At 41.0% G+C, this 17,671-nt stretch overlaps 1 protein-coding gene across 4 annotated transcripts in view; it reads left to right on the top strand.

The window, feature by feature from the left end:
• The window catches only part of LOC126260251 (uro-adherence factor A), a 138,579-nt gene that overhangs the window by 30,142 nt on the left and 90,766 nt on the right, over positions 1-17,671 (top strand). The window lies entirely within an intron of this gene.

Below are 17,671 nucleotides of genomic sequence, written 5' to 3'. Positions count from 1 at the left end.
TTTCATGGGATGGTTTACATAACCAGTTTAGGTTTTTCAGTATCTTCATGATGCTCTCCCAGGGATCAAATGAACCTCTGACCATTCTTGCTGACCTTGTTTGTGTATGTTAAATATTCCCTGTTAGTCCTATTTTGTGAACTTCCCAAACATTCAAACAGTATTCTCAGATGGGTTGCATGAATGTTTTGTAAGCAATATCCATTGTCAACTGATTACATTTTCCCAACATCTACCAGTGAACCGAAGTCTGCCATACCTATGACAGAGATCGTTTCATTTTATGTCCCTACAAAGTGTTACACCAGGTACTTGTATGAGTTGACTAATTCCAGTTGTGACTCACTGATATTGTAGTCATAGGAAACTACAACTTTTCCTTTAGTGCAGTACACAATTTGAAGTTTCTGAACTTTTAAAGTAATCAAGATCTGACTGATTATTTGTGCAGCTTTTTTCAGGTAGTTCTTCATTATAGACAAGTGCATCAAGTCAAGAACAAGTCAAGAAATACTGCGTTTACTTGATGGTCTGATGTGCAGGATGTCATGTAAAAAAACGCGATTTAAGTTTAGCATGTCTAATGATTTTTGAATCCATGCTGGTTGGCATGTTGGTTATGAACTGTAGATTAAAACTGAAGAAACTGCAAAAAGGTGGGAATTTAAGAAGATGGGACCTGGATAAACTGACTAAACCAGAGGTTGTGCAGAGTTTCAGGGAGAGCATAAGGGAACAATTGACAGGAATGGGGGAAAGAAGTACAGTAGAAGGAGAATGGGTAGCTCTGAGGGATGAAGTGGTGAAGACAGCAGAGGATCAAGTAGGTAAAAAGACGAGGGCTAGTAAAAATCCTTGGGTAACAGAAGAAATATTGAATTTAATTGATGAAAGGAGAAAATATAAAAATGCAGTAAATGAAGCAGGCAAAAAGGAATACAAACGTCTCAAAAGTGAGATTGACAAGAAGTGCAAAATGGCTAAGCAGGGATAGCTAGAGGACAAATGTAAGGATGTAGAGGCTTATCTCACTAGGGGTAAGATAGATACTGCCTACAGGAAAATTAAAGAGACCTTTAGAGAAGAGAACCACTTGTATGAATATCAAGAGCTCAGATAGAAACCCAGTTCTAAGCAAAGAAGGGAAAGCAGAATGGTGGAAGGAGTATATAGAGGGTCTATACAAGGGCGATGTACTTGAGGACAATATTATGGAAATGGAAGAGGATGTAGATGAAGATGAAATGAGAGAGTTTGACAGAGCACTGAAAGACCAAAGTCGAAACAAGGCCCCAGGAATAGACAACATTCCATTAGAACTACTGACTGCCTTGGGAGGGCCAGTCCTGACGAAACTCTACCATCTGGTGAGCTTTAGTATGTTCCTTTCACTGATAAAATCTGTTGTCTGTTGTTCAGGTAGTATTCAAGAGTTTGTAGAATACCATATGATTTTAGCTTGCTGATCAGGGCCTTAAGTGGGATACAGCTGAATGCCTTACTAAGGTGACAGAATAGCAATGCTAATAGACTCCTTGTCTACAGAACCCAGACATATATTTGTAACTAAGTCATGCCATGTTGCATATCATAATAGGTTATTTCCTTCAAAACAACCTAAAAGCTGATCTTTCATTACCTACTCTATCATTAGTTAGCACTGATATTATATATATGGGCCTGTAGCTCAGTATTTCATGTGGATATCTTTTTTGCAAACTATGGTAGTAGTCAGCTGCAAAATACTAACGCGAATTCTTTACAGACGAATGGAAAAACTAGTAGAAGCTGACCTTGGGGAAGATCAGTTTGGATTCCGTAGAAATGTTGGGACACGTGAGGGAATACTGACCCTACGACTTATCTTAGAAGAAAGATTAAGGAAAGGCAAACCTACATTTCTAGCATTTGTAGACTTAGAGAAAGCTTTTGACAATGTTGACTGGAATACTCTCTTTCAAATTCTAAAGGTGGCAGGGGTAAAATACAGGGAGCGAAAGGCTATTTACAATTTGTACAGAAACCAGATGGCAGTTATAAGAGTCAAGGGACATGAAACGGAAGCAGTGGTTGGGAAGGGAGTGAGACAGGGTTGTAGCCTCTACCCGATGCTATTCAATCTGTATATTGAGCAAGCAGTAAAGGAAACAAAAGAAAAGTTCTGAGTAGGTATTAAAATCCATGGAGAAGAAATAAAAACTTTGAGGTTCGCCGTTGACATTGTAATTCTCTCAGAGACAGCAAAGGACTTGGAAGAGCAGTTGAACGGAATGGACAGTGTCTTGTAAGCAGGATATAAGATGAACATCAACAAAAGCAAAACGAGGATAATGGAATGTATTCGAATTAAGTTGGGTGATGCTGAGGGAATTAGATTAGGAAATGAGACACTTAAAGTAGTAAAGGAGTTTTGCTATTTGGGGAGCAAAATAAGTTGATGATGGTCGAAGTAGAGAGGATATAAAATGTAGACTGGTAATGGCAAGGAAAGCGTTTCTGAAGAAGAGAAATTTGTTAACATCGAGTATGGATTTAAGTGTCAGGAAGTTGTTTCTGAAAGTATTTGTATGGAGTGTAGCCATGTATGGAAGTGAAACATGGACTATAAATAGTTGGTACAAGAAGAGAATAGAAGATTTTGAAATGTGGTGCTACAGAAGAATGCTGAAGATTAGATGGGTGGATCACATAACTAATGAGGAGGTATTGAATAGAATTGGGGAGAAGAGGAGTTTGTGGCACAACTTGACAAGAAGAAGGGACCGGTTGGTAGGACATGTTCTGAGGCATCAAGGGATCACAAATTTAGCATTGGAGGGCAGCGTGGAGGGTAAAAATCGTAGAGGGAGACCAAGAGATGAATACACTAAGCAGATTCAGAAGGATGTAGGATGCAGTAAGTACTGGGAGATGAAGAAGCTTGCACAGGATAGGGTAGCATGGAGAGCAGCATCAAACCAGTCTCAGGACTGAAGACCACAGAAACAACAATGACTGATGATTTTTGAATCCATGCTGGTTGGCATAAATGAGATCATTCTGTTTGAGGTCCTGTTTTATTTTTGAATTTAGAATATGTTCTAAGATTCTGCAGCAAATGAATATCAAGGACATTGGATGGTATTTTTGTGTATTGTGTCTGCTACCCTTGTAACACTCCAGATATACACATTTTTATATTCCTTGCTGAAATATTAAGTTCAAATAAATGATTTTTGAAAATGTTTGTTTTATGTGGTCAGCAAAGAACTTGCAAGCTGCCACCCAGCTTTGTTCCAGGGAATTCAATATTCCGAAGAATTATGTGTGTGCGGTGGAGGGTAGGACAATGGGCCAGAACGCATAGAGTCCACAACCTGCTGTTGCCATGCAGAAACAATAATCTGATTATACCAGTCAATCTTTGCATTTTATCCATTTTAGACTGATATGTTTGTACTTCCACCAGGCTTGAGCTATAGCCGTTTACATTCTTATTTTAAAAGACTCTTAAAAAGTTTAATGGCTGGCGCACTGCTGGTAGTATCATTTCAAGAATGTATTCTGTTTTGTTCTCAGCATTGTGTCATTTCCTTTACAATGTGAACTGAACTGAAAATACTCTAATTTTTTTTCCAGTAATTTAGTACAGTGTGCAGTTATTTATCGCTGCATTAATCTGAGACAGTTACTTGAGCATTGTTTTGTCATGTAGTACTCTTTGGTGGTTTTCGGTGCTGGGAGTGGTGGAACATTATCGAAAGCAATCAGATGCATATTCCTAGGCACTAGCTATGTTTTTTGTACTGGTAAATTAATTTTTTCAGGGGATTTTTACTTTAAGCCACTTAAGGTGGTGGTTCACCCAGGACAGATTATAACAACAGAAATTATATGAACTTCAATGACAGGTATTCATTCAACAGTTTTTTTTAGGAATGGTAGCCATCACACCATTATTGTAGATGGGTGTGACCTGTGCTTTTTCTAATTAGCAACCAAATTTTATGTTTGTGGGCTTTATGGTATATTTTAGTTAAAAGAGGAGCAACAAATCTGCGAATTCTGTATAGAATCTTACAGGGATTCGTTCAGGCTCTGGAGCTGTGTTCTATTTTAGCAATTTCAGCTGTTTCTGAGTGCCGCTGTCACTAATACCTATACCATTCAGCTGTGTGGTGGTGCGCAAGATTGAACTGGGGCAGTACTTGTGGATGTTCCTTTCTAAAGTTACATTTGAAAATGGAGTTCAGTATTTATGCTGTAGCTTTGCTATTCTCAGTTTCAGTTCCTACATCACACATGAGCCTCTGGACAACAACTTAGGTGCCACAGATAGCCCCTACATCTGACCATAATTTCGTTTGTATTTTTGAAAGGTCTTTTGAAAAGTTGTGCTGTAGTAGTCCTTGAAGGCTTCACAAATTTCCCTTTTGACAGCCAAATGTTTTTCTTTTTGCATTTTTTATGTGTAGGTTTATGCTGTGTTTTACACTTATTATGCAAAAGTTGCTGCTTCCTTACAGTGTGCAGACTATAGTGTATACCCCCCAACAAAAATTGTTCTGCTAGGTAAATATGAAGAGTGGAATTTGTTTCAAAAATTAGTTTCAGTGCCATTCTGTCCTCAGTATTCTGTTGCATATTGCTAGACATATTTTAAGTGTTAAATCATGGAGAAAATGTTTCAAGCATTCATTACTAGACGGTGCACGGTCTTTGTCCCAAGCAATGTTTCTGTCGGAAGTTTCTAATGTCATTCCCAATGCATAAAATTGACTTCTTTTGTTTTTAGAAATGCTGCTGAAACATTGTTGTCAATGCAGTCAAGTAAGATCTCCAAAAGTAGTACAATCAAAATGTCTCATACTCATCTGCCTCAAATAACTATTAAACATTCTTATACTCAAAACAGAGGAACAGAAGAGTGTCAGTGTGTTCAAAAGAAGAAAGACCATGGCAGATCTATGTTATGCCATTCTTCATATAAAAGATCAGCCACATTTTAGAAATATCTGTTGGTGATTATGCCGTTTCTTCCTCAACAGCTCAGGGAATTTTACAGTAAACTTTCCAACATCTGATTGCAGGAATGGATGTGTGTAAGAAACAGAAGTCAATACTGAGAGATTTTTTCCATGAATTTAATTTTATTATCCTCTTCTCAAGAAAGGTTTTGTTGACAACATTTGTACTGTGAGACCCAAGTTTCTCCTGGTATATGCAATGTTCAGATAACTTACAGGAATGCAACCGGGTGACATTGTCGACAATCGCTGGTATTTCAACAGTTGCACACAGTGTCACTTCAAGGCAAAACTGCAGCAAGTAAGTGCTGTGCACCATCTCACAACCAGAGGTGACCGACATCAGAAATTATAAATAGTGAAAATTAATAACCAATGGTTGAGGTAGCATTAAGTCTGCCCCTTTGTTTTTTGACAAATGAGAGAGCAGGATTCCACGCAGAATTTGAACAAAACCCCCACCTCTGTTCATAAGATTACTTTCTAATTTAATAACACCATCCCTATAGCTGGAAGTGCATGCCAGAATTATCATGTTGTTATATATCCTAGGATGATCAGTGCCAGGACAATGCTCTGCAATAGCAGATTTATTTGGCTGTTGTAAGTGTGGACGACACTATTCAGTACACCAGTCCTCCGCAGTCCTTATAGTCTGACCAATATATGACATGCCACAACTGCAAGGAATACAGTAGACACTCATCTTATGCAAACCAAGATCATCCTTTATGGAACCTAAAAGGACCTTAATCTTAGATGATGATCGAAAAATACATTTCACATATTTCTGCAAAATATGAATATTCCTGTTAGAAATACTCCCTGCATAAGGCAAAGAAGCCATAGACTTTGGTGCCACCTCAGTAGTACTGTCACTCGCCTGGTGCACAGCTGCTCACTAGTGCGATGCTCATTTGATCTGCCTTCCACTGTAATCATTCTGATGAAAGGTGATCTCAAGGTGAGCTAACTCAACTGACAAACTCTCAGGGTCCGAGATAATGTGCGTCCGGTGAACACAGGTATAAAGTACACCATCGTGCTGAGCCAGGTGGTGACAGCTGTCAAGCTGTAGATGCAAGTTGGTATGAGTAGGCTTCTTATAAATGGCAGGTTCCAATGTACCAGCAACCTTCCTCCTGACCATTACATCAATGAAGAGAAGGGAGCTATCCTTTTCACCTCCATCATGAAACAAGTATTCAGGTGGATTGAATTCAGATGTATTAAAAAGTTGTTAAAATTCTAACTGCCTTGAGGCCATACAGCAAAAGTATCCCCTATGTATATGAAAAACCTGCAGTTTTCAAAGCCAGTGACTTCAAAGCATTTTCCTCAAAGTCTTCCATAAACAAATTGGAAATAACAGGTAACAAATGGCTTCCAATTGCAACTCCATCTGTTTGCTCATGGTACTGAATACATTCTCAGGTCTCACATTGTTTACCTCTGTGGAAGTAAATGTCTTGTTGCTTGCAAATGTTGGATAAACCCCGCAGTAGTAGAGTAAGATGGCAATGTGAATTATAGTTTTTCTGGAGGTGTCATGATCAAACTATTGTTCAAGTTTTTGCCAGTTATGCATCATATTAATTCTCCTGCCATCAATAGCATCAAACAATGCACTGGCCTAGCTCTTGTTTGTGAAGGTATCCATTACACTTGTCGACAGTTGGATTTTTTCCCCAAGGACTTCATTCAGCTACATTTAATAACTGCTTCAAAAATTTCAGCTTTTTCTTGAGATTTGCTGGATGTTGCTTCATGATTGCAGTCTGACTGGGAATGAGGTGCTGTAACTGCCTGGTGTTTGGTGAAGTTTGAATGTTTCTGTGGCTTGGAGTCTAATACTGTATCTCAACGATCTGTGATAAATCTCATTTGACACACAGCTTTATCCATGCTAGGGAAAGGTGTAAATTTTACACCAGCATCCAAGCTGTGGTCTGTGGTTTGTTTTATTAGTTATGTTGAGCAGGCTATTTTTAAACTAATTCCTGATGTTACAGAGAAGGCTAGGTGGGAGACATGCTGTGTGTTGACTGGATCATATCCATCCAGGAGTAATATAACAGCAACTGAAAAGGCTGCTTTACATTGACTTAAAGTTGATTTGGATATTTTTATTTTACCTGTGGGCAAAGGCAATGCTGCAGCTGTTTTGGACAAGCAGGATTACGTTCAGAAGATGCAGTGCTTACTGTCCGATTCAGCATATCACAGGATTGTAGCTGACCCCACTAAAAGTGTGGAGAGAAAAACTAACGACCTTCTGAAGAAAAGTCTTTTTGTAACAGGAGAGTATCAAGACTCTTAATTCTTATTGTGCTGTTTTCCCTAGTTTATCTGGCCTTCCAAAGATCCACAAGGAAGTTGTTCTTCGTAGGCTGATTGTGAGTAATATTAGTGCTCAAATATGTCATGTAGCAAAACACCTTGCTACTCTGATGAGCCCACTATTAGGTCAGTCTGAGCATTACATTAAGAACTTGGCAGATTTCTTACATCGATTATAGGGAATGCGTATGAATGACCCTGATATTCTAGTAAGCTTTGATGTGGTCTCTCTCTCTTCACTCATGTTCTTCTTTCTGATTCATTACAGCTAATTGAGCCTAGGTGTGGTGTTGTACTAATGAACTTATTTCAGCATGTGTTGACTTCCACTTACTACCAGTACTATGAACAGATAGATGGAGTTGTGGTGGGAAGCCCATTGTCACATATTATTCCCAATTTTTTTATGGAAGACTTTGAGGAACATGCCTTGGCATTGACAGCTTCAAAAACTGCGTGTACTTCGGATATGTAGACGAGACTTTTGTTTTTCGACCTCATGGCAGTTAGAATTTGAATGACTTTTTAGAACACTTGAATTAAATACACCTGGATATTTTTTTCATGATGGAGGTGGAAAAGAATGATTCCTTTCCTTTCCTTGATGTGGTGGTCAGGAGGAAGGTTGATGGTACATTGGGACCTGCCATTTATAGGAATCCTACTCGGACTGACTTGTATCTACAGGCTGATTGTTGTCACCATCTGGCTCAGCCTGAAAGAGTATTTTGTTCCTTGGTTCACAGCCCCACATTATCCCAGACCCTGAGAGCTTGAGTCACTTTTCGTAAGAATGATTATAGTGAAAGACAAATCAGACATGTATTGTTATTGACCAACTGTGCACGGTATGAGTGACAGTAACACCAAGGTGGCACAAAATTCTATGGCTTTTTTGCCTTATGCAGGGGCATTTCTAACAGGAATATTCAGATTTTGCAGAAATATGATGTGAAATGTATTTTTCGACCACCATCTAAGATTAAGGTCCTTTTAGGTTCTGTAAGGATAATCTTGATTTCCATAAGATTGGTGTTTACTGTATTCCTTGCATTTGTGGCATGTTCCATATAATGGTCAGGTTATAAGAACTGTAGAAGACTCGTGTACTCAGCACAAGTGTTGCACCACACTTACAACAGCTGAGTGAATCTACTATTGCAGAACATTGTCTTAGCTCTGGTCATCGTATGGAAACATTAAATTATTAAGTAACCTTATGAACAATGTAGGAAAAGACAGATTTCTGCTTACTGTAAAGAAGACGCATTAAGTTGCAGACAGGCACATTTAAAAGGCACTTATATAAAACTTACGGCCAAAACTTTCATCAATAAAAGAGAGAAACACACCATTCATATACACAAACAAGCACACCTCATGCACACGACTGCCAACTCCAGCGTCTCGGGTTGGATTCTTTATGAAAGTATCTTTTAATTGTGCCTGTCTGCAACTTAATATGTCTTCTTTATGGTAATCTGTCATTTTCCTACAGTGTTGATATTCCTGCTGGAGTTTCTATTGTTTTAGTAACCATATGTATAAAGAAGGAGGTTTTTGTTTAAGTTCTGTGTGGAATCCTGCTCTCTCCCTTGTCAAAAAACAACACTGACCCATTCGTTATTAGTTTTCAGCATTGATAATTTCTGATGCCAGTCATCTTTGGCTGTGTTATGATGCTAAATTATACTGTGTGTGTGTGTGTGTGTGTGTGTGTGTGTGTGTTTTATCTCTTCGGAATTGCTTTACAAAGTGAGATTTTAAATTCCTGGCACAGCTCTTACTTGCTGAACTTTTGCCTTGAAGTGACAGAGTGTGCATCTGTATAAATATTTGCAGCTATTGACTATGTCCTCTGGCTGCATTCCTGTAATTTATTTGTACATTTTTACTGTTTAAAATATTTTTGCTTTTTTCTGTAATTGTATTATAAGAAAAAAGTAGTAATAAGTTTCCTTTAATTTACATCTATGGTCACAATCTTTTTGTGTAACAGATTACCGGCTTCAGTCTTTAATGACCATCATCAGATCTGTTTCATAAAAACGAAGTCTTTGTTTTTATGAAACAGATCTGATGATGGTCATTAAAGGTCGAAACCGGTAATGTGTTACTCGAAAAGATTTTGACCATAGATGTAAATTAAAGGAAACTTATTACATATACAGGTCACTGTGTTTTTTCGCAACGATGTTGCAGCTTGTGAAAAAAGTAGTACTTGTGTATTAATGGCACTTGGAATAAAAACTTTGTTTTTGGCACTTAAAACTAATCAGTTTGCTGGTATGGCATTTAGAACATTCTTAATAAATTATTTATTTTCTAATTTGTCTAATTTTTTGCAGTGCTGATGTGGGCAGCATAATTTTGTGATATCAGAATAGTTTCTCAATTTTTGGAATAAAATAAGTTATGTAGACAAATAGTAGAAACTATCACCATGTATGGGCAGACATTATTCACTGAAATGTAAGCCCAGGATGCCTTGCCATGAAGAGCAACAAAACGAGGCATTAAATATCATTGACATCCACTGTGCTGTATTTTGAGGATGACAACCAAAAGGGTCCTGCTATGAAAAGAAATGGCACCCAGACCATCACTCACATTGTATGATGGCTGACAGTCAGGTTGGTATCCCTTTGCTGTCTGTGGCATCTCCAGACACATCTTTGCTGAATACCAGGGCTCAATTTGAATTGGGACTCATGACTATTGAAGACAATTCTATTCCAGTCAATGAGATTCCAGGCCAAAGACACGTCTGAAGATGACGTGGAGCCCAAAGGCATACCAAAGTGACTGTCGCCCACCGTACAGCCCAACAACCAGGAGTGATGTTCTGGGGTGCCATTTCTTTTCATAGCAGGACCCCTTCGGTTGTCATCTGTGGCATCCTTACAGTACAGTGGTACGTCGACTATACTCAACACCTCGTGTTGTTGTCCTTTATGGCAAACCATCCTGGGTTTACATTTCAGCAAAATAATGCCCGCTGCACACAGTGAGAATTTGTACTGCTCGTCTTTGTGCTTGCCAAACCCTACCTTGGCCAGCAAGTTCACCAGATATCCCACCACTTAAAACTTTTGGAACATTAAGGGCAGGGCCCTCCGGCCATCTTAGGATTCTTACTATCTAACCCACCAGTTGTACAGAATTTGGCTGGATATCCCTCAGGAGGACATCCAACAACTCTATCAATGCCAAGCTGAATAACTGCTTGCGTAAAGGCCAGAGATTGACCAACGTGTTATTGACTTCCTCAATTTGTGAAGCTCTCTCTCTTGAATAAATCATCCATTTATTCTAAAATAGTAATCATTTATTTGTCTGTACACATACATCACATCTACCAAGTTCCACCTCATTCAGATAATTCCTTTGTGATGCACCACCATTTTCTTTTTCCCTTAGAATTATTTATGACTTATTAACTAATCTCTCAATCATTTTCAAATTATGAACTTTTATGTCTTTCATCCACGTTTTTTTACTGATTTCACTCTGTCATTCGGCAGTGTTTAACTTGTAAGGGATTGTGAGTGACTTTTCCACCCAATTCTTTGAAATTCCTATTTTCTTGAACCTCCTCTTTTATTGGATATATAAGACTCTGGTTTCCATTATCCTTTCTTCAAATGTATTTATGTGCTGTCTTTTGGCAAAGATCACTGCACAGCTTTTTATGTCAGTATGGCAACCAACTAGCTGTCCACCAGAATGAATAGCCACTGCAGGTGGCCAAGAACATAATAGACCACTACTCTCCCTGTGGTGTCGGAGGCTAGAATAGACTTGCAACCCTTCCTTGTCTGTTGTAAGAGGTGACTGATAGGAGTCCTTTTTTTATTGGGACAAGATTTTTATCTTGATCTTGTGACTGTTCTTCAGACCTTTGAAGGTTTTTCACTTTTTTAACACCTTTTCCCCTCACCTTTTTTGGCTTTTTAAATTCTAGTTCTGGTTTTGGATTTGACCTCCACTTTCCAACTTTTACCAAAGTGTGGTGTATTAACTCTCCACTGTGCGCTGTTATCTTTTGCACTTACCTATCAAGTGGATCTACCTCTGCACCCAAAATCCAGCATGGTAGCCAGTCCATCATGATGGGGTTGTCATTTACATTCTCGGTGGTAGCCCCCTGATAGTGTAGGGATCACACTGCTTCATTCCTGAGCTGTAACCTCCCTGTGTCAGCCAAGGTGCCTGTTCACTTTGGGGTACGGCTACTGTGGCAGGTGGCTTTTGCCTTGGCGGGGTGGTGCCCATGGGGAGTCTCCGATAGGAATGAGTGTCATCGTGCTGGATGATTCGCAGTGAAATAGATCAAACTTCATGGGGGCCATGCCAGCATGGCCATCCTTCAGTCCAGAACAATGATTTTAATGCGGAAGTTTACAGTCCAACGCCATTTCTGTCATTGACTGTTCCTCAAGTTGAGAGCCAGACAAGGAGAAATGGAAGTGGGCAGTTTGTCAATTTCTTTGTTTGTTCCCGCACTAATGGCAGCTCTTTCACTACAATGAGACCAATGCTTTTCATTGAAAATATTGAAGATCGGTTTGGGGAGGTTGAGCCACTAGAGAAGATAAGAAATGGATCTTTGCTGATCAAAACATTGCACGCTAACCAATCGTGGCCACTTCAGGCTGGTGTCAAGTTAGGAGAAATACCAGTCACTATGTCTCCTCATAACAGGCTCAGTAGAATTCCAGTTGTTATCTTCCATTGGAACCTAACACTACGAACTGATGAAGAGCTGTGTACTAATCTAGTGCGGCATGGAGTCCATTTTGTTTGCTGCATCTAGAAGGGACCCAAGGATAATAGAATGGACACTGGAGCTTTTATCCTAGCCTTCAGTGGCATTATTTTACCTCAGAGAATTAAGGTCATGGTTTATAGGTGTTATGTCAGGCCTTATTTTCCTCCTCTGATCAGATGTTTTAAGTGCCAGAGGTTCAGACACATGTCCTCCCACCATCCTAATGATGCTATCTGTAAGGTGTGCCAACAAGCATCCCATGAGGGCAGCCCTTGTGACCAACCCCGTCAGTGTGTCAACTGTTTGGAACCACACTCTCCTTGTTCACTGCAATGCTAAGTGTTCAAGAGCGAGAAGAATTCAAGAGTATAAAACACTTGACTGCCTGTCTTACCTAGCTGCAAGGAAAAAGTTTGAAAGACTTCATCCAACTAAGATGGTCTCCAATTTTGCAACTGTCATGTCACAGTCCACACCCTATGCAATGACAAGGACTCAGACGACACCTTCTTGCCCTGGTCATATTCCAGGGCCTGCCCTACAGTTGAGAGTGAGCTCCCTCATCCCCTGCACCTATAGTACTGGTAGTTCCCACACCATTGGTGCGGCCAGAGATGCCTAGTCATCCTCTGGCCTAGGACAAGGGCCAGCAGCCAGCAAGAAAAGTACGGTCCTCTTTGCTCCTGGAAGATAAAATGGGGAAATCTTCACAGAAATTGATGTTTGAGAAGGATAAGTAGAAAGATAAACTGCTTTCTGAGGTTTCAGATGTTTCATTCCCCAGCCCTACAGCAGTCGAGCCTATGCACACGGACAACATATTCAGGTGGACCACAACCTGGTAGTGAAGTAATCGCACCCATCTTTTCCATTCGCCACTTTCCCAGACCTGACTCCAACAGACCTTCAACGGCACTGTAATGGTTGCTGTTGCCATTTGGCCGAACTCTTTCATTCAGTGGCTACTTACTTCATAATTGGCATAGCGCTTCAGGAAATAGTTTCTGGTAACACACCTCCCTGCTCGGAAAAACTACAAGTCCTACTGCACCAATTGCATTAATGTCAAGGAAGCATCTGGTGTGGTCTGTTATTTTCAGTGAGTAGGTGCCCCTTACCACTGCATTGGAGGCCTGGCCACTAGAGTCTACCTATCAGTTTAGATGACAATATGTAATGTTTATCTACACCCAGACAGACCTTTCCATGATCACAAGGTGTTCAAGTTAGTGGCACAGCTCCCTGCCCCCTTCCTCTTATTGGGGGACTTCAGTGTTCATAATCCACTGTGGGGCGGTGACACTATTTCTCAGAGAGGCCGAGTATTGGAACACTTCCTTTCAGAAATGGTCATCTGCATATTCAACACTGGAGCTAGAGCCCATTTCAGAGTAGCCCGTGGAATGTTTTCAGTTATTGATCTCACTGTTTGCATCCCCCTGATTCAGTGATGCATCCATGTTGATCTTTGTGACAGCAACTATTTTCCACTTGTTCTCTCCCTCTCCACTCACAGACATCTGGAACATGCTCCATGTTGGTCACTTTGCAAAGCTGATTGGCAGGCTTTCTCCTCTACAGTTACTATTTCAGCCAGTCGAGTGACAGGTATCGACACACTGGTACAGGATACTATTGGTACTATTATTCATGCTGCAGCAGTGATGATATGCTACTCCTTCAGCTCATCCTGATGACCTCTGGTGCCATGGTATTCTGAACATTTAGTCATAGCTGTTAGGAACGCTGCAGAGCTCATCAACGGCACAAGCACCATCCCTCTATGGATAATTTAATGGCATTCGAGAGACTTTGGGGGAAGCTCAGTTTTTAATAAAGAAGAGGAAGCAGGAATGTTGGGAGCAAAATGTCTCAACTGTGTGATTCAATACCCCATTGTCTCAAGTATGGACTAAACTCAACCGCATTTATGGCCATCCATCACCCTCCCCAGTTCCTGGCATCCTTGTCAGTGACAACACCTGCATTGATCCTGTGGTGCTTGCCAAATGTTTTATGGCACACTTCACTGAAGTGTCCACTTGCAGTAATTACCATGCTCATTTTCTGACCCAGAAACACCTTATTGAGCGCCGCCCACTATCTTTTCATGCACACAGCTATCTGTCATATAATGTCCCATTTAGTGAATGGGAGCCTTGCAACACTTCAGAAGAGTATAGAGATATCACCCCTGAAACCAACAAAATCCACAACCAAATGTTCACACATCTTCATGCCAACAGAATGAAATATGTCCTCAGTCTTTTTAAGTGCATCTGATGGGAGTATTTTCCTCGCAATTGTGGGAAGGTATTATTATTCCTATCCTGAAACTGAGAAAGGACCCATATATTTTAACTAACTACCAGTCAATCTCTTTGATGAATGGGCTGTGTATACTATTCAAATGAATGGTCAACTGCTGTTTTGTTGATGCCTTAGAGTTGGAGGGCATATATCATGATTCCAAAGTGGCTTTCAGGCTTTCTGGTCCACGTCACATCACTTGATTCATTCAGAATCTGTAGTACGCAATGCTTTTGTGCATTGCCAACAACTGAGTGCTGTGTTCTTTGATCTACAGAAGGCATACAATATAACCTGGCGACATAACATCCTATCTATGCTGTATGAGTGGGGCTTCAAGGGCAGTTTACCCATTTTTATCCAGAATTTCCTATCTCTCTGACATTTTCGAACTGGGTAGGTTTGACTCTCAACAACCAATATGTATGGGAAACTGGAGTCCTTCAGGGTTCAGTTCTGAGCATAATGTGGTTCAGTATTGTCATCAATGGTATTGTAAATGCAGTGGGCCCCACAGTCTCCTCTTTACTGTATGTGGACGCTGAGCACCAACTTCTGGAGGCTGTCTGGAGAGTCCATGACTGGACCCTGAATCACAGCTATCAATTTTCTCATGTAAAATCACAAGTTATTCATTTTTGTTGACTCTGGACTGTGCACTCGTACCCAGAAATTTATCTCGGTGACCAGTTACTTGAAGTCATTGAAACTTTTCAATTCCTGTGTGTTTCATTTGACAACAAGATAACTTTGCTGCTACATGTCTGCCAGCTCAAGGCAACGTTCATGAAGAAGCTGAATGCTCTCCGTTTTCTTCATCACTCCTCATGGGGTGCAGACCACACAGTTCTTCTGAGATTTTACAAAGTGCTGATTTTATCCCGCTTGGACTATGGATGCGTTGCCTTTGGTTCAGTAACACTGTCCATACTGAGCTTGCTTGACCCTGTTCACTATACTGGCGTATGGTTGGCAACAGGAGCCTTCGATATGAGCTCTGTCGACAGCCGCCTGACGGACGCCGGTGTCCCACCACTGCGGGTTAGATGACAACAGCTTTACGCAAGTTATGCAGTCACAGTCGGTCAGATGCCTGCCCACCCATGTCACTCAGCTCTGTTTCAAAAGCAGCAGTTCAGACTGTTTGCACGTTGTCCAAAACTATGTAGACCAATGGGGATCTAGCTTGATAGTCTACTGAAGGACCTCCAGCAGCCTCTGTTAGTATGTGTTCCTAGAGCTCCCTCTTGACAACCCCACCCCAACCCCCATCCCTCGTCCCATGGTCTGTGCCCTGTCCTGTGCTACGGATGGACCTCTTTTGAGACTCCAAGAAGGATGCTGACCCTGCCCTTCTCTGACACCTGTTTCTTTCGATCCTCCATGATTATTCTAATTTGGTATGCATCTACACAGATGGAACGAAAGTCAGCTATAGGGTCAATTACACCTTTGCACATGCAGGGAGACACGAGAAGCACTTTCTGCCAAGTGCCTGCAGTGTGTACACTGCAGAATTGGTTGCCATATCTCAGGTAATGTGGTACATCAAATCCCAGGCAACGACAAATCTAATGATCTCTAGTGATTCCATGAGTTGCTTAAAACACATAACCCTGTGCTGTCCCAAAAATCTTTTGGTCACCAATACCCAGGACCTACTGGTCGACCACTACAGCTCTGGAAAGACAGTGACTTTCATCTGGACTCTGAGCCACATAGGCATTCCAGGAAGTGAACTCACTGACTGCCTAGCTAAAGATACACTGACTTAAGATTACAACTTCGACGCAATATTTTTAGGCTTTGAAAATTGGAATGGCAGGCTACTATGACCCAAAACAAGTTGAGAGTGATTAAAGGGTTCACTAAGGTGTGATGTACATCTTTCCAGGCCTCTCTGGAAGATGCCATAGTGTTGTTCTGACTATGTGTTGGCCACAGGAGACTCACCCAATAGTTCCTTCTGCATGGGGCAGATTCTCCTCACTGCAGCTGCAGTAGTCTTCTGACAATAGCGTATGTTCTTATTGAGTGCACCCCACTTGCTAATATGTGGCTTGCTCTCAGCTTGCCTACTTCACCATCTCAGATGCTTGCAGATGGCAAGACAGCCACTACCAAATGTTACATATCCTGAGGGAGAGCAGATTTTGCACTAAGTTATAATACTCCTCCACTTCCAATGTTAGGGCTGGCTGTAGGGAGCCGCCTCCTGTGATGGGTAAACCCCCCCCCCCCCCTCCCCCATGTGACTGCAGGCTACTTTCTTCTCTTAAGATCCTCTTGTGCAAGATGCTGCCTTGCTTATCCCTATTTTCTTTTACCTATCAGGTTACAACTACTGTCATGCCCTTTTAAACTCTTTGACTTACTTTTATAGCCAAGTCCCCATTTTTTTCACTTTTTACCTTTTTACACATTTCTCTCAAGATAAGGAAGGTCTGATGACTCAGTAGTTTAATCCCTTTAAACACATAATAATAATAATAATAATAATAATAATAATAATAATAGACAACCCAGTGGCACAACATGAGCACAATGTGCTGATAAGCACAACCTGCTGGATTTCAATGGCTGTTTCACGAACCGGGCCGTCTAGGTCCTTCCCTCCACCACCAGCTTTTTTGAACTACACAGATGGCAGTTATCCTTGGAACTTCTCCTTCATTCTTGGAACATCCTGGCCTCAGTCTCCATTAGCTAACTGTCTCAACACCCTTCACGCAACAACTTCTCCTTTATCTGTCCATCACCCTCTCCCAGTTCACCTTTCCTCATCACCTCCATCTTGCACTGCTCCCCCCTGGTACTGACACCCATGTATCACATGCCTCATCCATGCACATGCCATCTCTCTCTCTCTCTCTCTCTCTCTCTCTCTCTCTCTCTCTCTCTCATTCCTAGCCAGCAAACCAGCTGCTTCCATCCAAGTCACTAGCTATCCATGTCCGTCCTCTCTTCCTGCCTCTTGCCATCCCCCACTCTCTCTCTCTCTCTCTCTCTCTCTCTCTCTCTCTCTCTCTCTCTCTCTTTTTCATGTCTCATGTGCACATGATGTGTGTATGTGTGTGCATCCACATGAGGACCTGTGCGAACTCTAGCTCGAGGAGGGATTACTGTGAAAGCTAGCAGGTTTTCTGCTTTTGTTGTATGTGTCTGTCAATGAACAATGTAATATCTTTCTTGATTTAGTTCATTCCTAGGTACTACCCTGATAACTTTAACAAACCTTGTTTGA

This window comes from Schistocerca nitens, chromosome 5 (genome assembly GCF_023898315.1).
Source record: "Schistocerca nitens isolate TAMUIC-IGC-003100 chromosome 5, iqSchNite1.1, whole genome shotgun sequence".
Lineage (NCBI taxonomy): Eukaryota > Metazoa > Arthropoda > Insecta > Orthoptera > Acrididae > Schistocerca > Schistocerca nitens.
The sequence above is the reverse complement of the archived record's forward strand: the minus strand, read 5'-3'. Positions and strand labels throughout refer to the sequence as shown.